A 25,298-nucleotide genomic window follows, 5' to 3' on the forward strand; every position below is an offset into this window, starting at 1 on the left:
ACATGCCTCTATAATTCCAGTACTCCAAAGGCTGAGGCACAAAGATTGTAACCTTGAGGCAAGCCTAGGATATATAGTGAGATTTTATCTTAAAAATTATCAAAATATACCAAATTTAAAATAAGTCAAGCGTTCATGGACTAATAAACATACCATGGTGTGTTAAATACTAGAATATCACACAATGATAAAATGGAGTGAATTTTATATTGATAAACTATTAATATACTCAAATAACATGGGTGAATCTCAAAATCATTATACTGAGTAGAAAAACAAATGCATGACAAAATAACCCAGATAGTGTAGCATTTCTTTTCTATGAACTTCTTTTTTAAAAAATATTTTGTGTTTTTTTATATTATTTTTAAAAATAAATTCAGTGTTCACATTTCTATAAAGAATTAATGCACTTTCAGGAGACCTGCCCTTCTTAGGCAGGAGAACAGAGCTTTTCCTGGCCCGCCTCTAGTCTGACTGCTCACCCTGATGTTTCAAAGTGCTAAAAAGCTGTAAGCCTGCGGAAGATGTGTGTTCCTGGCCGGTCCTCCGAGTCCTGGGCTCAGTAAGCTTTGGAGAAAGCAGAGGAGGAAGACTAGCTTACTGTGAAACTTTTGCTTAAAAATATTCATACATGTCATTTGTCTGCCTGTCAGGATGCTGAGAAGAACAAGAGCTTGGAGACATCCATCCAGGGTGCACGTGGGGGTGGCAGCACCCTCACACCAGCCTGGCCTTGGACGTGGGGTGTCCTAGCCTTCATCTTGGGCAGAACCTGGCTTCCTAGTTCATGTTCAACTCCATTCTCTAAAACCTGTGCCGAGTCTTACACCGTGCAGGAAGCACAAACGTTCAGTTTGTGTGCAAAAAGGTACAAAAACAACTAGAATATAAAAGTTTTGGTAATATAAGGCCATCTGTTCAAGTCTACCTTGGAAATCCGTAACAGATACTTAAATACTACATGAAAAGGCATCTTTAATATACTTTTTAAAAACATTTGAAGTAATTAGCTAAGAGTAAGTGTGTGTGTGTGTGTGTGTGTGTGTGTGTGTGTGTGTGTGTGTGTGTATAAAAAATTCATTTCCCTTGGAGGGCACTTTGTCCTTTGAGGGAGGCAGGGAGGCCGTGAGGTCAGTGCTTCAGCCAGGGGTAGGCTTCAATGGACGCCCTACTCCGGTCCCCATAGTCGTACAGGAGCTCCTCTCCAGCTGCGATGTCGCGGGAGGCGATGAGGATGAGGTGAGGCACACCGTCGATGTCATGCAGTTTGGTCTGGCAGTTCCCACACTTACTGTGATTGATGAGTCTTCCCAGGCGGTTCGTTTCTTGAGTGGCATCCACGCAGTAGGTTTTGCTCAGATATTGGAAACAGTACATGTAGCAGCCCGTGGAGGGGTTCCGTGCGTACTGAGCCTCTCGTTTCTTGGCATCGGTGATTTCAATGAGGTCCCCATGGTATTCTACCACAAAGTCTCCCCGGGAAAACTGCTTGGTAGCAATCACACCCCTGCCTTTGCCATCAAGTAGATCAATCTTCATGCCTTCTTCCTTCCCACTCTCAATCAACTCGTCTATTTTCTTCCTTTCTTCAGACTGCAGCTCAGCTTTGCTCTTCCTGGAGCTCCTCCGCACAGGGTAGAAATCTGTGAGTTTTCTATTCTGCTGTGTTTTCCCTTGAGACTTTTTCCAAGGGGCCTGCTTGCCCTTGAGGAGCTTCTTCAGGGCTTGCTTAGCAACTGCTACATTGGTAGAATCACATGATGAGGGTGAAGTTTTCGGAGGTTCTGCTGCTTCAGATTTTTGGTTTGGAAAACGCGCTAGGAGACCTCTCCTGGTACTTTTGCTCTTCTGTCCATCTGACTTCACAGCACTTCGGATAACATTCCCAGTGTTTCTTTTCTCTTCTCTCTTCCTGTAGATTCTAGCTAATGGTTTACCTGAGCATTTGACCTTGTGATGTGCAACCGAGTTCTCTTCCTGAAGTGGAGAGCGCATTCCAGAGCATTTGTTCCGACTCTTGTAGGCATAGATCTTTGACTGCCCAGCAAACACGTTCTCCTGCAGCCCTGCTAGGCCCATGGCGGCGCGGCGGGCGCCCTCGCCCTCGCAGCGGCCCGGCCACCAGCGCTGCCGCCGCCGCCGCCGCTGCCGCTGCTGCTGCTGCTGCTGCTGCTGCTGCTGCCGCCGCCGCCACCAGCGCCGCCGGGGCGCCCCGGGAAAGTGCCGGCGGAGCCCCATGGCGCCCGCTTCACTCATGGCCCGCAGCAGGCCGGGCGCCCGCGCTCGCCGCAGCCGGGCCCCGGAGAGAGGCCCTTCTGTGAACTTCTAGAAAATATAAAGTAATGCACAATGAGAGAATGCACAATGAGAGAAAACACTGGTGAAAGAGTATATGGGGAAGGATTGGAGGTACCGATTATAAGGGAGTATGAACAAACATGGTGATGGCTATGCTCATCAGCTTCATTATGGTGTCATAAAAATGTCAAATTTAGAGAACCACCAGCTCCCCGCCAGATCCAGCCGACACCTGGAAGCAAGAGAGCGACATGGCAGCTCCAGCTAAGGGCAAGAACCTGTCCCTAGTGGTGCACGGATCTGGAGACATTCACCTGGAGAACTACCCAATCCCTGAACTGAGCCCAAATGACATGTTACTAAAGATGTATTCGGTGGGGATCTGTGACTCGGATGTTCACTATTGGGAGCATGGCTCAGTTAGAGATTTTGCTGTGAATGCCAATGGTGCTTGGGCATGAAGCTGCTGGAACAGTCACAAAAGTAGGAGCGTTGGTGAAAGACATCTAAAACCCAGAGATCGGGTTGCCATCGACTCTGGTGTTCCCTGAGAAATAGATAAATAGTGCGAGATTGGCCGATACAGCTGGATGCCATCGATCTTCTGTGACACACTGCTGGATGATGGGAACCTCTGCTGCTTCTACAAGCACAGTGCTGACTTCTGCTACAAGCTTCCTACCAACATCACCTTTGAAGAAGGGGCCCCGATTGAACCTCTCTCTGTGGGGATCTATGCCTGCCTTCGAAGTTCAGTTTCCCTGGGGAACAAGGTCATTGTGTGTGGAGCTGGGCCAGTTGGGATAGTCACTTTGCTTCTGGACAAAGCAGTGGGAGCTGCTCAAGTGGTGGTGACTGACCTATCTCCTTCTCAGTCGACAAAAGCAAAGGAAGTTGGAGCAGACTATACCATCTAGGTTGCCAAAAGAAACTGCCAGTAAGGTTTTGGAAAGTCTGCTGGGGAGCAAGCCAGAGGTCATTGAATGCACAGAAGTGGAGTCCTCCATCCAGATGGGCAGCTATGCCATTCACTCTGGTGGGACCTTGGGGATTGTGGGAATGGGCTCTGAGATGATCAATTTATCCCTAGTGCATGCAGCCGTGTGGGAGGTGGATATCAAAGGAGTGTTTCGATACTGCAACACGTGTCCGATGGCAATTTCCGTGCTTACATCGAAGACTTTAAATGTAAAGCCCTTAGTTATACATAGATTCCCTCAGGAAAAGGCTGTAGAAGCCTTTGAAACAGCCAAAACAGGAGTGGGGCTGAAAGTTATGATCAAGTGTGACCCCCAACGACCGGAACACCTAAATGTGAATTGACCTATGCCCTCAGACCACTAAGGACATCTAAGGGCTAAATGACTAGAAGGGAAGGCCATTAATGCAGAACTTTCTTTTGGATGGTAAAAATAATAAACGCATAAGCCGAGAGCCTTAGAGGAGTTGCCGTGCCTTAAAGACAGAAGTAGGGACACCTTGGGGGACCTTGTAGCCAGAGTGAGAGGCTTATACTGAGGAAAGTCTAACACAAGGAACAAAGTCTGGCAGATAGGTCCTAGGAATACCCTTTCTCCAGTACCTTCTTTGGGTGAGAAGAAGCATGACTTTGTCTATGTTCCAATGTGGCTGCCAGGGAATGGGGCTGACTAATGAAGAAACGACTTTATTAACATGGAAGTGGCCCCAGAGTTGAACTTTTAGTTAGCTGTTTAGAGCACAGTGTTTCTCAAGCTAAGTGTCACTTATTTGAGGGGAATAAGAAAAGGAACTTGCCTTCTGGATCCAGACATGAAACTGACCGTTAGAATAAGACAAATCCCAGATGAGGTACACTAGCTTACATCCCCAGATGTGGAAAGAAGAAGGGCACTCAGCTCTGCCCAAAGACCACCTCTGCCTCAGCTTCTAAGAATTCTGTTGTTACATTTCCTAAGCGGAGGCCCACCTTCCCGACACTGCTCATTCGTGACCAGGAGCGGTACCGGTTGCTAGGCAACCAGGAGACTTCCACCCAAAGATCTTAAATCCTGCCGAATTCATACAAGAGGGCCACAGGAGGTTTGAGTTTCCCACTGGCAGGATTTAGATTCCTCTTCCAGCCTCACTCACAGGCAATTATTTTCCCATTCTACTCAGTTCTGGCTCTCAGAAGATGCTATCCTTCTCAGCTGGGTTAGGCTGGTGATATCTGTTGGATAGGTATCATAGATCGTAATTTCTTCATAGATCTTTTCTTTATAAGATTTGGGTCCAAATCACACCCTTTGAATCTTATGATAATCAAGACGTGCACAGTAACTGTGATGTACCTTGGACTGCAGTCTGTGATCCACCTCTTCAGCTATGAGTAGGGGACATGTGAAATAAAAAGACTCTGCTGGAGAAGATCATGGCCAAAACCTGAGCTTTCTGAAACTGATTTGCATAATAAATTTTGTCACTGGTGTTAGACTTCCCCCCCCCAAAAAAAATCAAATTTAGCACTTAAAACATGAGAAGTTTGTTGTATGCTGCTTATATCTCCATTAAGCTATTTAAAAATATCTATTGTGGGACTAAAGAGATGGCTCAGTGGGCAAAGCACTTGCAATGCAAACATGATGACCTGCATTTAGATCCCCAGAACTCACACAAAAATCCAGACATGGTGCTGTGGGTCTGTAATCTCAGCGCTGGGTGGGCTGAGACAGGTGGATCCTAAAGTTTGCTGTCCAGCTCTGGAGCCTAACTGAGATGATGAGTCTCTATCTCAATAACAAAAGATGGAGAGCAATAGAGAACACCTAGTATCAGTGACTCTGACCTCCATGTGCACACACATGGCAGGTGTGCTCACACACATACATATCACACAGACAGATTGACAGGCAGACACACACACAAACACACACACAGACACACAAACACATGGATGTATGCATGCTTTCTCTTCCTCAACATTTATGGTTCTGGTGAAACCCAGCAATTTTACTTAAGGTAACTTGAATTTTTCATGCTCTCGATCAGCTTTCTGTGTGCCTCAACTTTGCACAAGCGACTAAAGCTACTCTCCACCTCCTCAGCCTCTCTTCAGGGTTTGCTTCTTTCTCTCAGCCTGTAATCCAGCTATATTTTGGACTCATTTGATTTCCTTCCTTTGTTCATTTATCCACCCATCAACAAACATTTATTGACTACTTGCTTAATGCCACATGTTATCCTAAGTTCTAGAAATAGAAAAGAAAAGAAAAGTAGTTATGGTTGGCAACAAACTCCTAGGGTAGGAAGACACACATGGAAACTGTTCTGAAAGCCTTAATAATATGGAAGTTTGTACAAAGCACAGAGGGACACAAAGAAGGAAACAGTGGTGGAGATTTGGGTCTTTCTGGGCATATTGTCATTGTAATCTGGTAACCATAGCCTGATTGCCTTCTGTGAGCATTTTCTTCTCTGTTGTTTCAGAGAGATTATGAAAGACACATAAGTGTCTTTCTGTACCAACAAGCACACGTACATATGAATGGATGAAACTAAGATGTGACACAAGGTCTTCCTCCGTGTATTTTGAATATTAGTAAATCAAGAATGGAAAACAAATACAATTTATTCTGAAACTGCCTCCTGAGACAAATGGTTAAATGAACACATTCTGCTGTCTAGTCATTGCTGGCTAGATCCTAGATCTCTCTTGAATCTTGTGAGCTCTGTCTGATCCTCTGATGTTCTTATCAAGTCTATGATAAACATTTAATAAATTTACGTTTTCCTTAAACATGCTACTAATTCCTGTTGCTGTATATAAGAGACTTGAAGAGTTGAAATTTGAAGGAAGAATGTGTATCTAGAACAAAGCTGTTGGGCCCCATTTTGGCCCTGGTTTGGACCTTGAGGTCAAACCCGAGCCTGGCTCGATTTCGGCTCTCTCTTCCTCCCAGGAATGACTCAGCACGACCTGCACCAGTCCTTGCCTAGCTATGAGTGATGTCAAATGAACCTATTGTCCCCACCTAGTCATTGTCACCTCATACCACCATATATGTCATCTCTCCCTATACCTTAGTACCCCTCTCCTTTCCCTCAGTGAGTGAGTGCCTAGTTTAGTAAAAGGAGTTCCTTCCTTGACAAGACACCCAACTCAGTGTGTTTCTTTTGGCCCATCAACACTTGCCATCCTGCTCAGCCCCGGAGAGGCCCAGCATCGACCTCTCTCCTCTTGCATGGATCTGCCAGCAAGGAGCTGACAATATATGACCTAAATTAGAATGATACTGGTAGATGGTGTGGGAAGAACAAATGTTCAAAAAGGTGGTCTCTATCCTCAATACGGTTTTCCCAATAGCAACAAGAAGATTCTATGAATTGTTTCCAGATTTCTGACTAGGATGAAGGTAAGGTTAGTGATGCTATTAACGAAGCCTTAAAAGTATAAGTGAAACAAATTTGTAAGTTCATTAAGGGAAAATCTGAAATTAGTCGTTTCAATATGAACAATTTGGTTGCACTCTGTACATTCACAAGGTTGGATGACAATCTCTATCTGAGGATATGCATGTGAGTATGAGTGCCAGCAGAGACCAGAAGACAATGTTGGATCCCCTGGAGTTGAAGTTATAGGCATGGTTTCTACCATACTGAAATAAAACTCTGTACTCACTGAAAACTTTCTCTCTAGACTTTCCTTCCCAATCCATTGCCAAATATCTATATATAATTTTGCTTATTATGAATTTTTAAGCAAATTAAGCCAGTCTTGCATTTGACTGCATTGCCTTTTCAAAGTGTTTTCAAAGTTCATCCACATTGGACCACATATTAGTACATTATGTCTTTCAGTGGTTGAACTATCCCATTGGACATATATCTTACAGCTTGTTTATCAGTTCATCTATTTATGGCCAGTCATTTCAACGGCTTTGCTATTGTGAAGAGAGCTGCTATGAGAATGCATGTTTGTTAATTCTGGTATGTGTAGGAGGAATAGTGCAGGGTCATATGGTAATTTTACATAATGTCAAAAGGAACTGTCAAAGTATTTTCCATAGTCATGCCCACCAATAATGTTTGGGAATTACATCCTCTCTAGTTTTTCTCATTTTCTATATATTTTTTTCTTATAGCTATCATAGGAGGTGTGAGGTGATGGCTCAAAATGATTCACTCTTGCATTTCCCTGCAGACTAGTGATAGTGAGTGTCCTTTCATGTTCTTTTTGGACATCTGTATATATCTCTTTTGAGAAATAGTTCTTGAAGTCTTTTGCCCACTTTGAGTTATTTGTCTTCTTGTCAGCTCCTAAAAGTGGCTTATGTCACAATTCTGAACACTAGACCTTAACCAGATATATGATTTGCAAATATTTACTCATACTCCAAGGGCTATCTTTTTATTCTCTTAATAGTATCTTTTGCTGAATAAAAGTTTTTAATATGGGAGACTGAGGAGATGGCTCAGCAGTTAAGAGTGCTTTCTGCTGTTGGTAAGAATCAAAGTTTGTTTCCCTGAGCCCATGTTTGATGGCTTACAACTGCCTGTAACTCCGACTTCAGGGGATCCAACATTGTCTTCTGGTCTCTGCTTGCATTCACACTCATGTGCATATACACCCAGATGTAGACATAGATTCATGCACATAATTAAAATAAAGTAAATGTTAAAAGTAATTCTCAATTGGAAGAGGACTTATTTGTCTTTTATTGTTCATTGTAGACAAAAACATTTTACAGCCTAATTTAATAAGGGTTCAACTTCTCCTCTAGCCTACTACCCAGCAGAGGTAGTAGATGAGAAAAGTTATTAGGATATGGGAAAGTGGACCTGTTCAGCAATAGCTCTTTGAGGACGAGCACGACTTTCTTTGGCAGCAATTCAGTCCTGCAGAAAACAGCAAATTTGACTCCGCAGCTGCAGACCAGTCCTCTAGGCAGGCAGACACTAGGCACAAACCAGCAGCTACAGTCCATTCTTTTCACTAAGCAGACACCAAGCAGCTCTAGTTGTATCCTGAAGAAACTGCCAAGCTCACCCAACCAGCCTAAGGTGAGGCCACAGAAGCAGCAAGCTCCCCTAGGAACCTCAGGAGCACTTCTTGGGTGAGTTTCTCTCCATGGCAGCGTTACCACAAGCTGAGCTCAACAATGTTATGTAAGGCCAACCAATGTATGTGTGTCTTTAGCAAAGAATAGGGAGGTGGAGCAAACCGAACCTATGCTCAGTACTCATCTGTCACTGTCTGTAGGCTCATTCATCAAGAGTCCTTTAACATGTTTGCTATATACAAACATCCTTTCACTTGTGTCTTCTTCAGGAAAACAGTTTTTCACGTTTGCTTTAGCATTTGCTGGGGCCTTTCACCTGTGTGCCCCAGCAAAAGACCATTTGGCATAACTAACTTTCCACAAGAACTAGAAGTCTCCAATTCAGTTTGTGCTTTTGATGTTATAACTAAGTATAGTTTTTTTGCCAGAATCTTTTTTATTGGATATTTATTTACATTTCAGATGTTATTGCCTTTTCCAGTTTCCCTTCCACAAACCCCCTATCCGATATCCTCTCCCCCTGCTTCTATGAGGGTGCACCCCCACACACACTCTCTCTTACCTCACAATCTTGGTATTCCCCTACACTGGGGCATTGAGCTTCCACAGGACCAAGGGCCTCCTTGATGCCAGATAAGGTCTTCCTCTGCTACATATGCAACTGGAGCCATGAGTTCCTCCATGTGTACTCTTTGGTTGGTGGTTTAGTCCCTGGGTGCTCTGTGATGTCTGGTTTGTTGATATTATTGTTCTTCCTATGGAGTTGCAAGACCCTTCATCACCTTCAGTCCTCTCTGTAACTCCTCCATTGGGGTCCCCTTGCTCATTCCAATAGTTGGCTGTGGGCATCACCTCTGTATTTGTCAGGCTCTGTATTTGTACCTGTCAGGAGACAGCTATATTAGGCTCTTGTTAGTAAGTACTTCTTGACATCTGCAATAGTGTCTGGGTTTGGTGTCTGTATATGGGATGTAACGTCATGTGGGGCAGTCTCTGGATGGCCTTTTCTTCAGTCTCTGCTCCAGACAGCATTTTCAACAAATGGTGCTGGTTAAACTGGTGGTCAGCATGTAGAAGAATATAAATCTATTCTTATATCCTTGTACAAAGCTCAAGTCCAAGTGGATTAAGGACCTCCACATAAAACCAGATACACTGAATTTAATAGAAGAGAAAGTGGGGCAGAGCCTCGAACGCATGGGCACAGGGGAGAATTTCCTGAACAGAACACCAATGGCTTATGCTCTAAGATCAACAATTGACAAATGGGACCTCATAAAATTGGAAAGTTAGTGTAAAGCAAAGTACATTGTCAATAGGACAAGACAGTAACCAACAGATTGGGAAAAATTCTATATCTGATAGAGGGGTAATATCAATATACACAAAAAGCTCAAGAAATTAGACTCCAGACAATCAAATAACCCTATTAAAAATGGGACACTGAGCTAAAGAAAGAATTCTTAACTGAGGAATATCAAATGGCCGAGATGCACCCAAAGAAATGTTCAACATCTTCAATCATTAGGGAAATGCAAATCAAAATGACCCTGAGATTCCACCTCATACCAGTCAGAATGGCTAAGATAAAAAATTCAGGTGATATCAGATGTTGGAGAGGATGTGGAGAAAGAGGAACACTCCTTCATTGTTGGTTGGATCACAAGCTAGTAAGACCACTCTGGAAATCAGTCTGGCAGTTTCTCAGAAAATTGGACATAGTACTACCTCAGGACCCAGCTATACCAATCCCAGGCATGTACCGAAAAGATGCTCCAATATTTAACAAGGATACATGCTCCACTATGTTCATACCAGCCTTATTTATAATAGCCAGAAGTGGGAAAGAACCCATATGTCCCTCAACAGAGGAATGGATACAGAAAATTGGTACATTTACACAATGGGGTACTACTCAGCTATTAATACCAATGACTTCATAAAATTTACAGGCAAATGGATAGAACTAGAAAATATTATCCTGAGTGAGGTAACCCAGTCATAAAAGAACACACTCACTGATAAGTGGATATTAGGCTAAAAGTTTGTAATACCCATGATACAATACACAGACCATATGAAGCTCAGGAAGAATGAAGACCAAAGTGTAGGTGCTTCAGTGCTTCTTAGAAGGGAGTACAAAATACTCATAGGACATAGACGGTAGGAGGGACTTGGGAGGAAGAGAGGAGGGGTAAAGGTTAAAAGGGATGCAAGACGAGGTATGGGAGGAGACGGGGATGATATACAGAGGGTCAGGAAATTGAACAGAGGTGTGTAGCAATAGCAGATGGGGAACTGGTGGTAGCTACCAGAAAGTCCTAGATGCTAAGAAAACATGAGGCTCCCAAGGGAATGAGATTAGCTGAAATACCCAATAAAGGGGAGGGAGAACTGCAAAGACCATATCCAGAATTTAGGTAAGATCCTTGGTTGGAGGATGGGGCTACCCACTCATCTCCAAATTTTTAACCCAGAATTGTTCCTGTCTAAAGGAAATATGGGGACTAAGTATCTTTAAAATCTAAGTATTTGAGGATTTAACCCTTGTTTTCTGCTGAGTTTTAAGCTTTATGCTCTTATATTTGGATCTTTCATCTACTTATAGAGAACAACTTGTATATGAATTAAACTAGGAGCATAATGTCTTTCCTCTACATGGGGTATCTAGTTTCAGCACATATCTAAAATACTATTTTTTCCCACTGACTTGTCTAGTTATAGATGTGTCAGCTTATTTTGGAGCTTTCAATTCTATTCAAACAGTACAAATATAGTACAGTATGTTGTATTTTAAGTTTTGCTTTATTTTATTTATGTGTGTATGCCTGTGTGCATATGTGCATGTACATGCAAACATAAACAGAGTCCAGAAGAGAGCATTGTATCACCAGGGAATGGAATTGCATGCAATTGAGATCTGTTTAACATAGATACTATGTTCAATTCAAGTCTTCTGAAAGTGTAGCAAGTGCTCTTAAATGTTGAGCCCTCTCTCCAGCTTCTGATTTGGTTTTTAAGTCAACATTCAAAATAGTAGATTTTATGATAGCCCTTTCATGTGTAGGTCATTATAATTTGCTCTTATTCATCCTTCTTTGACTTTCACCCTCCTGCTCCTTTTCTTTTCCTTGTCTTCTTCAATTTCCTAAGTCATACCCATTTTTGCTTTTATGTCATATTTTTATTGCTTCCTTCTCTCCCATTCCATAATATCTTCTTTTTCATGATTTCCTAGCTACTTTCCTGGCCTACAAACACACACACACACACACACACACACACGGGAGAGATTTAAATCTAGAATCTATATATTAGTGAAAATAAATGTTGTACTTGTATTCTGAGACTGGCTTAGTTTTGCTTAATATAGTGCCTTCAGTTCCATCCATTTTCCTTCAGATATCATTACTTCATTTTTCTTTATAGCTTAACAAAATTGCATTATATACATATACTGCATTTTCTGTTTCCATTCATCTGTCGATGGGTATCTAGAGTGGTTCTATTTTATCTATTATGACTAGTGCATGAATACAAATATCCAAGTATCTCTGTAGTATATTAACTCCATATTTCCATGAAATGAAAAGAATCAGAGGTGTTTCTTCTGGGAGGACTCACCATGTTGCTTTATGTGGCTTCTTTGCAGTTTTGCTTCTGAACACACAAATGCACTTTGCACAGTGCATGTTGTTATGGCATGCAACACAAATGAGCATTGCCTGAAGCACCTTGGCTTGGAGCTGAGAATATTGTGTTAGGAGTTGTAGTGTTTTTACTATACACAGAGAGTTTTCTGCTGTTACGGAAACATAATATTTTAATTATGGGAAACAAAGACAATATTTTTCTACAATCATTCTTCAATATGTAAAGATCAAATTAGTATATCATATTTGTGTGGTGTTATAATTATTTGATTCTTAAAATGGCTATTTGACTTGGTGACAATACTTTCATAAAGAAAATCATTAAATGAATTTAAGTTTGAAATTAGAACAAATTTTCTACAATTCCTGATATGATTATTGAGAATATTTCTGAGAGTCTGTGGTGTGTGTGTGTGTGTGTTTCTTAATTTAAAGATGATTATTCATTTGCTGTATGTGATGGCGTGTTTTGTCTGCATTAATGTTTGTGCCTATTGAGCACCTATACCCTACAGAGGCCAGAAGATCCCCTGGGATTGGGGTTACAGTTGTGAGCCACCACAAGAGAACATGAAACTAAAGCCAGGTCGGCTAAAAGAGCAGCAAATACTTTTAGCTAGTAAGTCATCTCTATAGTCCTTCTATTCTTTTAAACAGCATTCTTAGCATTGGGAGTCATAAACTCAAGTGACAAAAGAAGACAATGACATGGCGCTAACCATTTGTATCATGTGCCAGAAAACAAAGAAAGACAGAGGGTTGACAATGTCTAATGCTCTGCAATGCTCTAAGTCCTAAGGTTTCCATAATTTCCCAAAAGTACCACCCTGGGAACAAAGCCTTGGAAATCATAATGTATGAAATATTCATCCAAGCCACTGCAAAGGGCATATTAAAATAATATGATAAGGGTGGGGCAGATAATGAAAAAAGCAGGTGAACATTAGTGGTATGGGAGAGGCAAAGGGAAGAGAAAGAGTCAATACAACATTTTCTGTGTGAACTATCATAAGGAAGTGTGAAAAAAAATCAATAGACTTGGCAGTCAATAAAGTGGCTGGCAAACTCAGAAAAGACAACCTTATGAAGTCTGGGTAGAGTGACTTGAAGTGTGGACACAAAATCACAGGCAGGGAATCAGAAGTCTGTATTTTGGATATGAAAAAGACAAGGCAAGATAGGGCTAGAACAAGAGTAGAATATAATATGCTACCAGAAGATTTATAGAAAAGAACCTCAAAAGGAGAAAAGCTGAATCTATGAGAGAAAGAGTAAATATGAGAGCTAAAGTCCCGGATCTATAGAATATAAGAGAAATCATATGGCCACCTTGAACAGGGGACAGGATATGGCCTCCACAGCTTATTACTGTTTCCTTTAGTATAAAAAGCCCATCTTAAAAACAGGTACAGACAAAAATAATTCACAGGTTTGTCTTAGTACACATTGACATTAAGTAGCCAAGTGCCCTTCATGCTATGTGTGAAATAGGAAGGAAGGTTACTTACACTGGGAGGATAGCTTAATTGGGATGCATACAGAACTGAAGGTTATTGGATAACACTGGGCATTCAGAGGAATGGAAGTAGAAACTGAGGATGCAAATTACCAAATTAATAAAGGATGTGCAGGGTCAAGAAAAGTCCAGAAACTAGACAGAATGCTGAATGTGGGAGGGTTTGGAACACTCAGTCCTAAATGAGCTGTCTCCACCAATACCTGTCCCCCACCTCCCTGGCTCAGTGGTCAGGGAGCAATTGGGAAGAGGAGGGAAAGAGTGTAAGAAGCAGAGGAGATGGATGACTCCAAGGGAACAATACCTTTTAGACACAATAGGACTGAAGTGCATATGATCCCACAGAGGCTGTGGAACAAACAGGGAATGCACAGGTTCAAGCCAGATGGGGTCCCAGTGCTAAGGGGGGAAAGTAGACCCAGGTCCCTATCCTTAACCAGGAAAGTATCTTCAATTGACAAGGGCTTGCAAAGAAAAGTTTTGTTCCCTCCTGTAGAGTTACACTGGGTATATTAACTACATTTAATAGTAGGCCTTAAGTTAATCAAGTTAAGAATTTAAGTTTCGCAGTAGAAGCCTAACACAAAATGAATTCAATGGTATTTTTGTACACATTTGTCTCATATTACCTTGTACAGGCATATTTTTTTTTGTCTTAAGGGCCTTTTACTTGTGTATATCATGGTTTCCAATTTTGTGATCTTATGCAGTGTATATTCTATTTGTATGTTTTTAAAAGCATACAGTTTGCTTATCTGTTTTTGTTTGCTTTCTAAAAAGAGAGAGAGAGAAAGAAAGAGTGAATGGTGAGGTGGGGAGGGTCTGGGAGGAGATGGGGATGAGAACTGTGATCAGTACATAATGTATGAAAAGGTGCGAATATTTTTTTTCATAAAAAGAAGATTCAAAGAAACACATACACAGAGGGAGAGAGGCAGACATGGAGACTAAGACAGAGATGGAGACAGAACAGAGACAGGGAGAGACAACAAAGGGAGGCACACACACACACACACACACACAGAGAGAGAGAAAGAGAGAGAGAGAGAGAGAGAGAGAGAGAGAGAGAGAGAGAGAGAGAGCACAAGTATATGATGTCTCTAATCCTTAATCCATTTAAGAATGTTGTCTTCAGTAGCAGCCAGTAGCCAATGGAGAAACATCAAAGGGAATGGATAGAATTTATCGAAGATTGGACACTGTAGAAGAAATGTAACAGAAAGACAACGGTCTCAGTTTTACCTTTTAAGTGCAGTATTATCACCACCACTGAGTATAGTGTGTGTTGGCGGGGGTGGGGGGGAGCATATCAAGTTTGCATGGAGAGGAATCAAATCTAAACCAGTTTGATGGGAAGAGAATAAAATGGCTTTGAAGTATTTCTATGTGAGAATTAATGGAGAAAAAGGGTTGGAAAGAGAGGGTAACACTGGGAATGATGTATTCAAATATTTGTTTAGGTGTCAGCAAGATGGCCCAGTGAGTAAAGATGTCTGCTGTCAAGCCTAATGACCCAAGTGACTTCCAGGATATAGTAGGGGAAGAATGATTTCCTTGAGTTAAATTGTCCTGTAACTTTCCATATGAATGTGCTTGTGTGTGTCTGCGCCCCCCTTCCATACACACTAATGTAATGAAAATAAAGTAGAGCCTCAGAGGCAGAAAGATTCTGAGTGCTCATGGTATGACAATCAACCACTGAGGAGATTACAGGTATGAAGTGTGGTGCTGATGATTTGTTGTTGCTTCTGAAAATTCAGTTAGATATAGATACTATCTAGGTGGTGAGAATACAGCAGATTAAGAGAAACAGGGAACTTATATCTTTAGTTTTGATGGAACAAAAGAGAAAGAGGTAGCATTCCAAAGACAAATTGAAGAGGGTTTAAATGGAGTATTTATAGCTACCACATATCTTTTTTTTTTTTTGAACATGAAATGCTTTTTTATAGCATGTTTTACAAGGGGAGGGGGTAAGAGGGGCCAGGTGGTGGAAAAGTACAAAATCTTCTTGGCCTGTGCCTTGAAACATGTCATGGTCTATACGGTACACTGCCTTGAATTATGATCTACCTGCTGTTCTTCAGAAGATATGGTACACTGCTTGAGTTATGGTCTCCCTGCTATTCTTAAGATGATATGGTACTCTGCTTTGAGTCTATCTGCAGTTGCTAAGCAGGATCTTGCAGTTGCCAAGCTTCAGAGGACATTGTGCAGGTGGGGAAAGGTAGGGGGTGAGGGTAAGGGCGAGGGTCCTGGCTTCTGGCATCTCCCCCTTCTCTGTTTAGTTAGAGAAGGCATCTTATGATCAATCCCAACTTCGTGAATTTTGAATTTGGATGTCTAATTATGGGGGGTCTTAGACAAGTTCACAACCCCAAAACACTGATGTGAGACGAGTCACATCGATGGTCGAAGGCTTTAGGCTGTCGACGATGGGCAACGTCAAGGGACTCCGATGTGGGTGAAAGGATATCTTAATGGAGTATTTCTTGTGCCAGGATTGAAAAATTATGATCTTGGAATTATAATGAAGAGCCAGGAAAATTGATCAAATTAGAGCTCATGATACACTCATTTTAAAGCAATGAAAACAATAACAGTCTCAGATGTTTCAGGAAAGGTATATTCTGGGAAGGAGATGCAGGATATATATTGCCAGTATATTCTTCCCAGTGTATTCTTGGAAGAAGTTGTGAATAGTGCTTGAGGACATAAGGAAGGCTATTCACAATGAAGCAAGGGTTTCTGAGGAAATGGCTGGAAAAATAAGCAGTGTGGGGAACATTCAGGAGAAGCAAAACCATGCGTGATAGTAATGATGCATATCAAGCACCCATGCTGAGGGCTCACTGCATCAAATTTTATCACTATACTTACTCTGCAATGTAGGTGCTATTTGTTTTTTGTATATGAATAAAGTGACCCTGATGACATTTTGAAACTCCCTTTAAGTTACATATTTAGCAAAATAATTACCAAGTTTTTAAAGAGAATTAGACTGACAAAACATAAGAAGAAGAGGTATATTAATGGAGAAAACCACCTGTGACAATAAGAGTGTGAGTCCTTACAGACTGAGGCAAGTCTAAGGTCTAGCCACTGGCTTAAGGAGTCCTCTTGGTATCAGAAGCCCTGACCACGGTCAGCTGCTTATTTTCAGAGTTCCAAAGAAAGTGGGCAGGATATTTTTCTGCCTTTTCAGAGAAAGAACAAGAGAATTACAAGGTCAAGAGCAATTGAGTCTAGACAAACATTTGCTTAAGAACTTTACTGTGAAGTAAGCAGAAATATTTTAGCAAGGGTTTGCTCTCTGAGGTCTGGAAACAAGAAGATTGAAGATACAAAGTGATTCTGTCTCTGGGTACTTTTCCTCTCCTTCCCTCCCACCAGCAGTCATGCCCCTCCCACTGCCTTCTGCTTTCCCTGTTCTTTGCCAGCTCCAGTGAGAGTGTTACTGATATTCAGCCTCCTTCAGCTCTTTCCCAAGGGCTCAGGCTGAATCCTTCCTTTACTAGATATTACTTGTAATTGCACCTCAGTTTGACCTTTTCTCCCTTCCCATTATGGTTTTCTATTTGTTAGCTTCTCTCTAGACATTTTACATTTATTTTTTAATATTTTATTGTTAGGGAATTTCATATATGTGCTGTAATCATATTCAATGTGGTAACATGCATCACCTCTAATGCCTCTCCTACTCTCCCTACCACTTTTCATACTCAACTTGGTGTGCTCTGTTTTGAAACCCACTCACTCTACTATGTGCACGGTGTAAGACTATCTCCTGGAGCATGAGTAACTTCTTAGGGGCCACATATCCAAAGAAATTGATTATTCTTCCTTTAGCAGTCACCAACTGCCAGTAGCTCTTCAGCTAGAGCTTGGACTTCAGGAGTTCCTCCCCATTCATGTTGGGTTTTAGTTGGCTTGATTCGTTCATGTCTTGTGCATGCTATCACAGCCACTGTGAGTTCATTGTGCAGTGACTGTGATATGTAGAGCAAATATTGTTTAGCTGTGGATGTCAACTACCTCTTGTTCTTGGAATATATCTTTCCCCCTCATCTGCAATATCCCTGAGGCTGGGAAGGAAAGATACATAATAGGGTATCCAATTTAAAGCTGAGTACTGTACAGGCTCTTATTTTCTGCATGTTGTTCAGTCATGGGTCTCTGTGTTTAATAGGCATTAACTGGAAAAAAGAAGCTGAAATACTTTTTAAATGAGCCACATCCTTTTTTAAAAAAATTGGATATTTTTTTTATTTACAATACAGATGTCATCCCTTTTCCCCATTTCCCCTCCCTAGAGCCCCCATCCTATACCCCCTCTTCCTTTATGCTTTTATATCATTTTGAGTGCATGCATGTATTAAGGTCAGTACTAGGTTGAGGGTCTAGCAATACAATAGATGCACACAGTCAAGGAACAAGCAATACAATAAACACAAATAGTCAAAGAAAAACCAAGGCATTAAACCCAATTATGTGAACACTCCTGTGATCACTGTTCCTAAAGGCTTATCAGGATGACCAAAGTATCTGAGGCTACTTCCCTGTCCTAGCCCAAAGTCATTTTCATGTCTGAAGCCTACTTTCTTTTTCTATCCTAAAATTTATATTCCTGTCTGAAATTACTTCTTTGTTCTAGCCTAATATTTAGATTCCTGCCTGAGATTACTTCTTTGTTGTAGACTAATGTCAGATTCCTACTTGAAGCCTACTTCCTTGTCCTTGGCCAATGTCATATTCCTATCAAGCAGCCCATTTCATTGTCCTTGGCCCATGTCAGCTTCTTGCTAAGTATCTCCAAAGGCTCTGGGCCTCTCCCTGCTTTTTATTTCGTTAACAAGTCTGAGCCTGTCTTAGGTCATTCTGGCAACAATGCTTTCCTTACTTGTCATGGAATATGGATTATCAAAAGCAATGCATTTATGTCTTAGGTTGGTAAGGCTCTGTGCAGAATCTTACCCATCCTTGGCTTGCCAGCCTGTTAATTTAATAACTCTGTCTGGCGGTCTATTTTGAGATTCAAGCCATGTACTTTTGCTGCCAACATGTTGATGTTGTTAAAGATAAGCTTTAACATGATGGGCAGGAATAAAATTTTCCCAGGACTAGAAGAGTTAGCCTGATCAAGCTATATATGCCATTCCTGAGGTTTGACCAAAATGGAAATACTGACCTCAGGCCATGAATAATTTTATCAGCATTATCTGCAGCATCAAAGTTCAACAGAGAAGCATTCTTTAAACTCATAATCTCACTATGCAAAGTTAACACAGAGAGGTGTTAGGATTATGCCAAATATCCTACAGGTGTCTTTAAGCTTTTTTCTAATTATAATGACAGTCATTGTGAATTTCAAAAGTAACACTACTCCAATGATAGTTGTCATGACACTAGGGATGACTCCTTACTGTTGAACCCTAAACCTCCTTCAGATAATTTGAATGGGTTATAGAGCATCATTCATTGTTCCAGATACCTATATAAATCCTTTTGTATACTCAATACATTAGTAATATTTTTTTGCTAGATGGGTAACAAAAATAGTTGTCTTAACTCCTTGTGTCAATGCTACTGCAGAAGAAGTGGTGCTAGCAATTAATGGAATTAAAGCTGTTATACCAGCAATAATCAGGGCTGCTACCCTCGTGCTTCTGCTTAAAGCTTAACTCACTTCTTCCAGCACTTTCAAGCTTTTTTCAGAGAATCAAGGTTTTCTAATACTCAGGGGAATGAGATGAAAGCTGGTTGATAGACCCCCATAACAGACATGCCAGGTTTCACCACACTAACATAATTGAAAATTATACAGTCAATGCAACTTACAATAAATACCGTAGAAGAGACAAAACCAATTTTAGCTTGACAATTAAAAGAGCCTTAAAACATGCACTAACCCTTGTTTGAAATCCAGATTCTCTCCCAACTTTATCTCTTGCTATCATTACATCATAGAGAGCTACAGCTAACTTCCAAATATGTCTCCGACAAAGTCCTGATCCAGTCTTCCAAAAGTAGACTGTTATTTCCCATATTGGGTTGATTTCTAGACCAGTACTTGATTGAGTCCTAATAGCTGGTGACCTTTAAGAAGAATACAAGAGACATGATTTGTCTTTTTGATTCTCTGTCCCACAAGGTCTAAAACTTTGAGTCAAGGCAGCTTGCCCCATCTGGGATATAGTCAAGCAAAGGTGGGTCAGGAACATATGTCCAATACAGCTCCCCAGTCATCCTTGTCAGAGTACTTAGCAAGCTCACAGGTTGGCATGATTTTTTTGTCTCAGCAACAGTATGTCTCACCAATCTTTTTAAAGTTTCATGGGCTTCTTCCACAGTACCTTGTCCTTGAGGATTATACAAAATTCCTGTAATAAATTGTTGACAAAAGTCTTGACTCCTTGAGTACAATTGCCAGACCCATTATCTGTTTTTGTGAAATACATCATAATATGAGAGTATAGAAAAATATTCATAACTGTGGCTTATAATCAAGAAGAAATGAAAAGAAAAAATTTAAATAAAACCAAAACAAATTTTCTTGGAATACCATGGGGCTGGGCATCAGGGGGAAGAAAAAAATGTGGTCAAAGTAGAAACCTTTAGTTATGAACATAAGTAACTTCTGGATGGTTAGTGTATAATAATACGATATTTACCAGTCCTGGACCATGTTGTTAAAATTTATTGAGAAGGTGGATATGTTCCCCACTAAAAGGAAAAAAAAGGTAACAATGTGAAATGATAGATGAGCTGATTATCTTGTTGTGTCAATCATTTCAAAGTATATGTAAATTTACAACACCTCATGTGTGTTCTTTTATGACTGGGTTACCTCACTCAGGATGATATTCTCTAGTTTCATCCATTTGCCTAAGAATTTCATGAAGTTGTTGTTTTTAATGGCTGAATAGTACTTCATTGTGTAAATGCACCTATTTTCTGTACCCATTCCTCTGTTGAGGGACATCTGGGTTCTTTTCTACTTCTGGCTATTATAAATAAGGCTGCTATGAATATAGTGGAGCATGTGTCCTTGTTAAATGTTGGAGCATCTTTTAGGTATATGTCCGGGAATGGTATAGCTGTGTCCTCAGATAGTACTATTTCCAATTTTCTGAGGAACTTCAGACTGATTTCCAAAGTGGTCTGACCAGCTTGTGATCCAACCAACAATGGAGGAGTGTTCCTCTTTCTCCACATCCTCTCCAACATCTGCTATCACCTGAAGTTTTTATCTTAGCCGTTTTGACTGGTGTGAGGTTGTTTTGATTCACATTTCCCTGATGACTAAGGATACTGAACATTTCTTTAGGTACTTCTCGGCCATTCAAGTTTCCTCAGTTGAGAATTCTTTGTTTAGCTCAGAACACCATTTTTAATAGGGTTATTTGATTGTCTGGAGTCTAATTTCTTGAGTTCTTTGTATATATTGGATATTAGCTCTCTATCAGGTGTAGAATTTTTTCCAATCTTTTGGTTGCTGTCTTGTCCTATTGTCAATGTACTTTGCTTTAAAGAAACTTTCCAATTTTATGAGGTCCCATTTGTCAATTGTTGATCTTAGAGCATAAGCCATTGGTGTTCTGTTCAGGAACTTTTCCTCTGTGCCCAAGTATTCGAGGCTCTTCCCCACTTTTAATACAACTCACAAACCACACGAAGCTCATGAAGAAGGAAGACCAAAGTGTAGGTGCTTTGGTCATTCTTAGAAGGTGTAATACAATACTCATGGTAGCAAATATAGAGACACAGTGTGGATCAGAAACTGAAGGAGTGGCCATTCAGTCACTGCGCCACCTGGGTATCCATCCCATGTGCAGTCACCAAAGGTAGACACTGTTGTAGATGCCAGGAAATGCATGCTGACAGGAGCCTGATACAGCTGTCTCCTTAGATGCTCTTCCAGAACTTGACATATGCAGAGGCAGATGCTTGCAGCTAACCATTCAGCTGATCACTGGGTTCTCAATGGAGGAGTTAGAGAGAAGACTGAAGGAGCTGAAAGGGTTTGAGGCCCCATAGGGAGAGCAACAATACTAACCAACAAGAGCTCCCAGGGTCTAAACCACCAGCCTTGGAGCACATAGGGAGGGACTTATGTCTCCAGCTGTATACGTAGAGGAGGATGACCTTGTTGGGTATCTGTAGGAGAGGAGGTCCTTGGTCCTGTGAAGACTGGTTGCCCCAAAGTGGAGGAGTTTGAGGGCAGGGAGGTGGGAATGGGTGGGGACACACCCTCATAGAAGCAGGAGGAGGGGGATGGGATAGGGGGTTTCTTGGGGGAATGGGGAAAGAGGAGGACATCTAAACTGTAAAGAAATAACATATCCAATAAAAAATAGAAAAGAAGGAAAAAAATTACAACATCTCATTATACACCTTAAATATATACAATTTGCATTTGACAATTAGTTCCTTTATTAAGTTGAAAACTTTCTGTCTAAAAATATAATAAAGTTGGAAAAACTGACAATGTAAAACAAAAAAACTTTATAAACACAAATGAATATATATATATATATATATATATATATATATATATATATATATATCAAAGCCCACTAGAAAAATATGAAAAAAGATTTAAGAAAGTGAAATGGCCCTTAAACATATGGGAATCTGTCTAAAATCACTCATAATAGAAATACAAGCTACTGTCACTCAGATGAATTTTATACTTATCAAACTGACAAAAATGAAATGTTCCACTAAACACCCCATTGGCAAAGCTGGGCAGAAACATATGCTCTCATGTACTGCTGGTGGGCAGTGTAAATGGCAGAATTCTCTTTTGGAACCGAATTTGGCAATACTGAGCAAAACTTAAAATGTATTTATTCTTTTGCCAAGCAATACTGAACACACAGCTCCACAAAATAAAATGATTTATGTATAGTTCTGTTAGTCATGTGTTGTTTATAATAATGGATTGTTTAGAATGGTGCCATGCCTGTTAATATGAATGTATGTACAGTTAATTACCACTCAATCATAAAGAATGAGAGCAATTGCATGGATAATATGCAGTTATTTCTGATATATTTCAAAGATTAAGACACAGAATAATTGAGATGGTTTTCTATATATTGCTTATGGAAATTTTGGGAAATAATGATCTATATACATGCATATAGAGGTGTTCCTTTACTTGCAATGGAGCCACATTCTCATAATTCCACTGTAGTTTTAAAACATGTATTTAATATGCTTAGAATACTGACCATCTTACCTTAGCCTAGTCTCTGGCTCCTTAAATTGTGAGTAACAACCTCATTTTGACTGGGGTGAAAGAATGTGGGAACTCTGAAGATTTGGCAAAATATAAAAGGTTTCTGAACACACAATAACCAAAATTTTGAGAATCAAATCAAATCTTTAATTAACCTAAGGTATTTCCGGTAGCACTACTCATGTTGCATTGTGAGACTTCACTGCTGCCTTGGTTCTGAAAACATAGCATACATACCTATTTGTTGTTCATACTGTTACATCATGCAATTCCAGTGAACACTGCATGAAACACCTCAACTCATATTCAAGAGTATTTTATCTATGAATTGCCATGTTTTCCCTATACATATAAAGCTTTTTTGCTCTTATAGGAGCCTAATTGTTTAATATTTTAGAGAAAAGTCTTCATATTCTCCTAACATCATTCTTTAGAACATAAGGATCAAATTAGTGTGTCTTTGGATGATAATGTGTTAAAATGTTTGATTTTTGAAATTGTCTGAGGTTCTGACTTGAGTTACATAAGAATATTTTAATTAAATTTGGCTTGGGATTAGAACAGAATTTCCAACAGTTCCTAAAATAGCTTCTGCCACTTTGTGCTATGAGTTTATGCGAAGCACTATCTTCAGCATTGACCATCATAAAAGCAAAGTGCCAATCAACTATGAAAAACATTAAAAATGTTCTAATTCTTCAGCATTAAGCAGTCAACCAAAAGTCAGTTCTTGTCAAGTAAGTATGTACTTCTTACTCATTATTATGGAAATTAGCTTTTCTCTTTAATAAATGGTAAAACATTTTATACACTAAGATTGATTTTAATGTAAATTTGTGACTTACTACCAATACATTATTGAATATTCTGTATTTTCTTCCCATTGTGGAAGACTTCATAAAGTACCCATTCCTGCATTGTAATGAGCCTTAAAATCGTTTCATCAACACTAAGCCAAGGGATATCAGGCATCTCTAACTCCTTTTCAGTAGACCATCTTCTGACAAATGCTTCATCTAACCAGTCAAATAAACATTAGACACCTCTTTAAAACCGTGCATGTTTCTATTCTTATCCAAGACTCTCTACTTCATGGACCAATATCAATAAACTCATCCACTTGATCCAGTTTTATGTTATTTCTGCCATTTTATGTTCCTAACTGACACCCTTAAAATCCATTCCCATAAACATTGCACAGACATCTGCTTGAATGAATTAGCAAGCTCATCAACAAGTATCTCTTCATAGAATACACTTTATATCTTCCCTCCAGGATCCTACTTAGCGAGAAGTTGGGTATTTATAACTACCTTCCTTTACTGCCAACCATTCTGTATTCCCTCCACTGTCAATAAGCTTCTCATTAGGTCTTGGCTCTTTTCCTTGAGGAGTGACCAATACCTTTATTCCTGAAGAGTCTGTGCTCATTGTCATCCTACCTGGATTAGGTTGTTATAATTTACCATCAACATTAATCACAGGACATTGTAGTGGCAAGAGATTCCCTAAAGGATCTCCTACATTCCAAACATTAACTTGATTACCTCTATCATGAAGAAGCAATCTACTTTCCTCTGGTAGTCTGGATCAATCACCTCTCCACCACTGTTACTCTTTTCTTAGGTTTAATGGCATCAGAAGCCCATCGGAAGTATTCACGGAAGAGAACTGAGCTTCCAGTTTAATGGAGTGTTTGTTGTATATCCTGAAGAATGCTCCCTTGTCTGGAACTAAAACTTCTAGGTCTGCAGAACTTACAGTTACAGGACCAGGAAGTGAAAATTTGCCTAGTGTGTCACTAGGGATAATAATGTGTGGACCCATTTCCTTTTCTATCCCTTGATTCCTGGACTTATGAATCCCAGTTATGGGAGACATTACACAAGACATACATGTCTTATGTGGTAATTCTAACTATACATTGCTCCCTGAAGAGCCCTTCCCTGGCCTTAATTGGGAGTTCAGCTGTGTCTTCAAAAGGCCATTCCATAATTCTAGCCAGCCAGCTGCTTCAGGATGTTGGGGAACTGTTAAAGTGCTTGAATTTTAAAAGACTGAATTATGTTTTACATTTGACATTAATTTGAGATCTAAGGAATAATAAGAAAGGAAAATTATGCTTTTATAAGTGATGTGTTGTGCGTCAAGGTAATAAAGGGTCAATTGTGCTAGCTAGTTTTAATGTCAACTTGACACAAGCTATAGTCATCTGAAAGGAAGAAACGTCAACTGAGAAAATACCTCCATAAGATCTGGCTGTAGGCAAGATTAAAGGCCATTTTATTAAATTAATGATAGATGCGAGAGGGTCCAGCCTGTGGTGAGTGGTGCTAGCCCTGAACTGGTGATCTCACGTTTTATAAGAAAACAGGCTGTGCAAGCCATTAGGAGCAAAATACTAAGCAGTACTCCTTCATGGCCTCTGTATGAGCCTGCTTCCAGGTTCCTGCCTTGAGTTCCTCTCCTGACTTCCATCAGTAATGGGCTATTACTTGGAAGTAAAAACCAAACAACCTTCTTTCCTCCTCAAGATGTTTTGGTCATGCTGGTCAGAATAGCAA

At 40.3% G+C, this 25,298-nt stretch overlaps 2 pseudogenes; one reads left to right on the forward strand and one right to left on the reverse strand.

Annotated features, from left to right (window-relative positions):
* Positions 1–1,134: 1,134 nt before the first annotated feature.
* LOC114628177 lies at positions 1,135–2,259 on the reverse strand (annotated as a pseudogene).
* Positions 2,260–2,552: 293 nt separating this feature from the next.
* Positions 2,553–3,624, forward strand: LOC114628184 (annotated as a pseudogene).
* Positions 3,625–25,298: the final 21,674 nt, after the last annotated feature.

This window comes from Grammomys surdaster, unplaced genomic scaffold (genome assembly GCF_004785775.1).
Source record: "Grammomys surdaster isolate TR1022 unplaced genomic scaffold, NIH_TR_1.0 265, whole genome shotgun sequence".
NCBI classification, from domain to species: Eukaryota; Metazoa; Chordata; class Mammalia; order Rodentia; family Muridae; genus Grammomys; species Grammomys surdaster.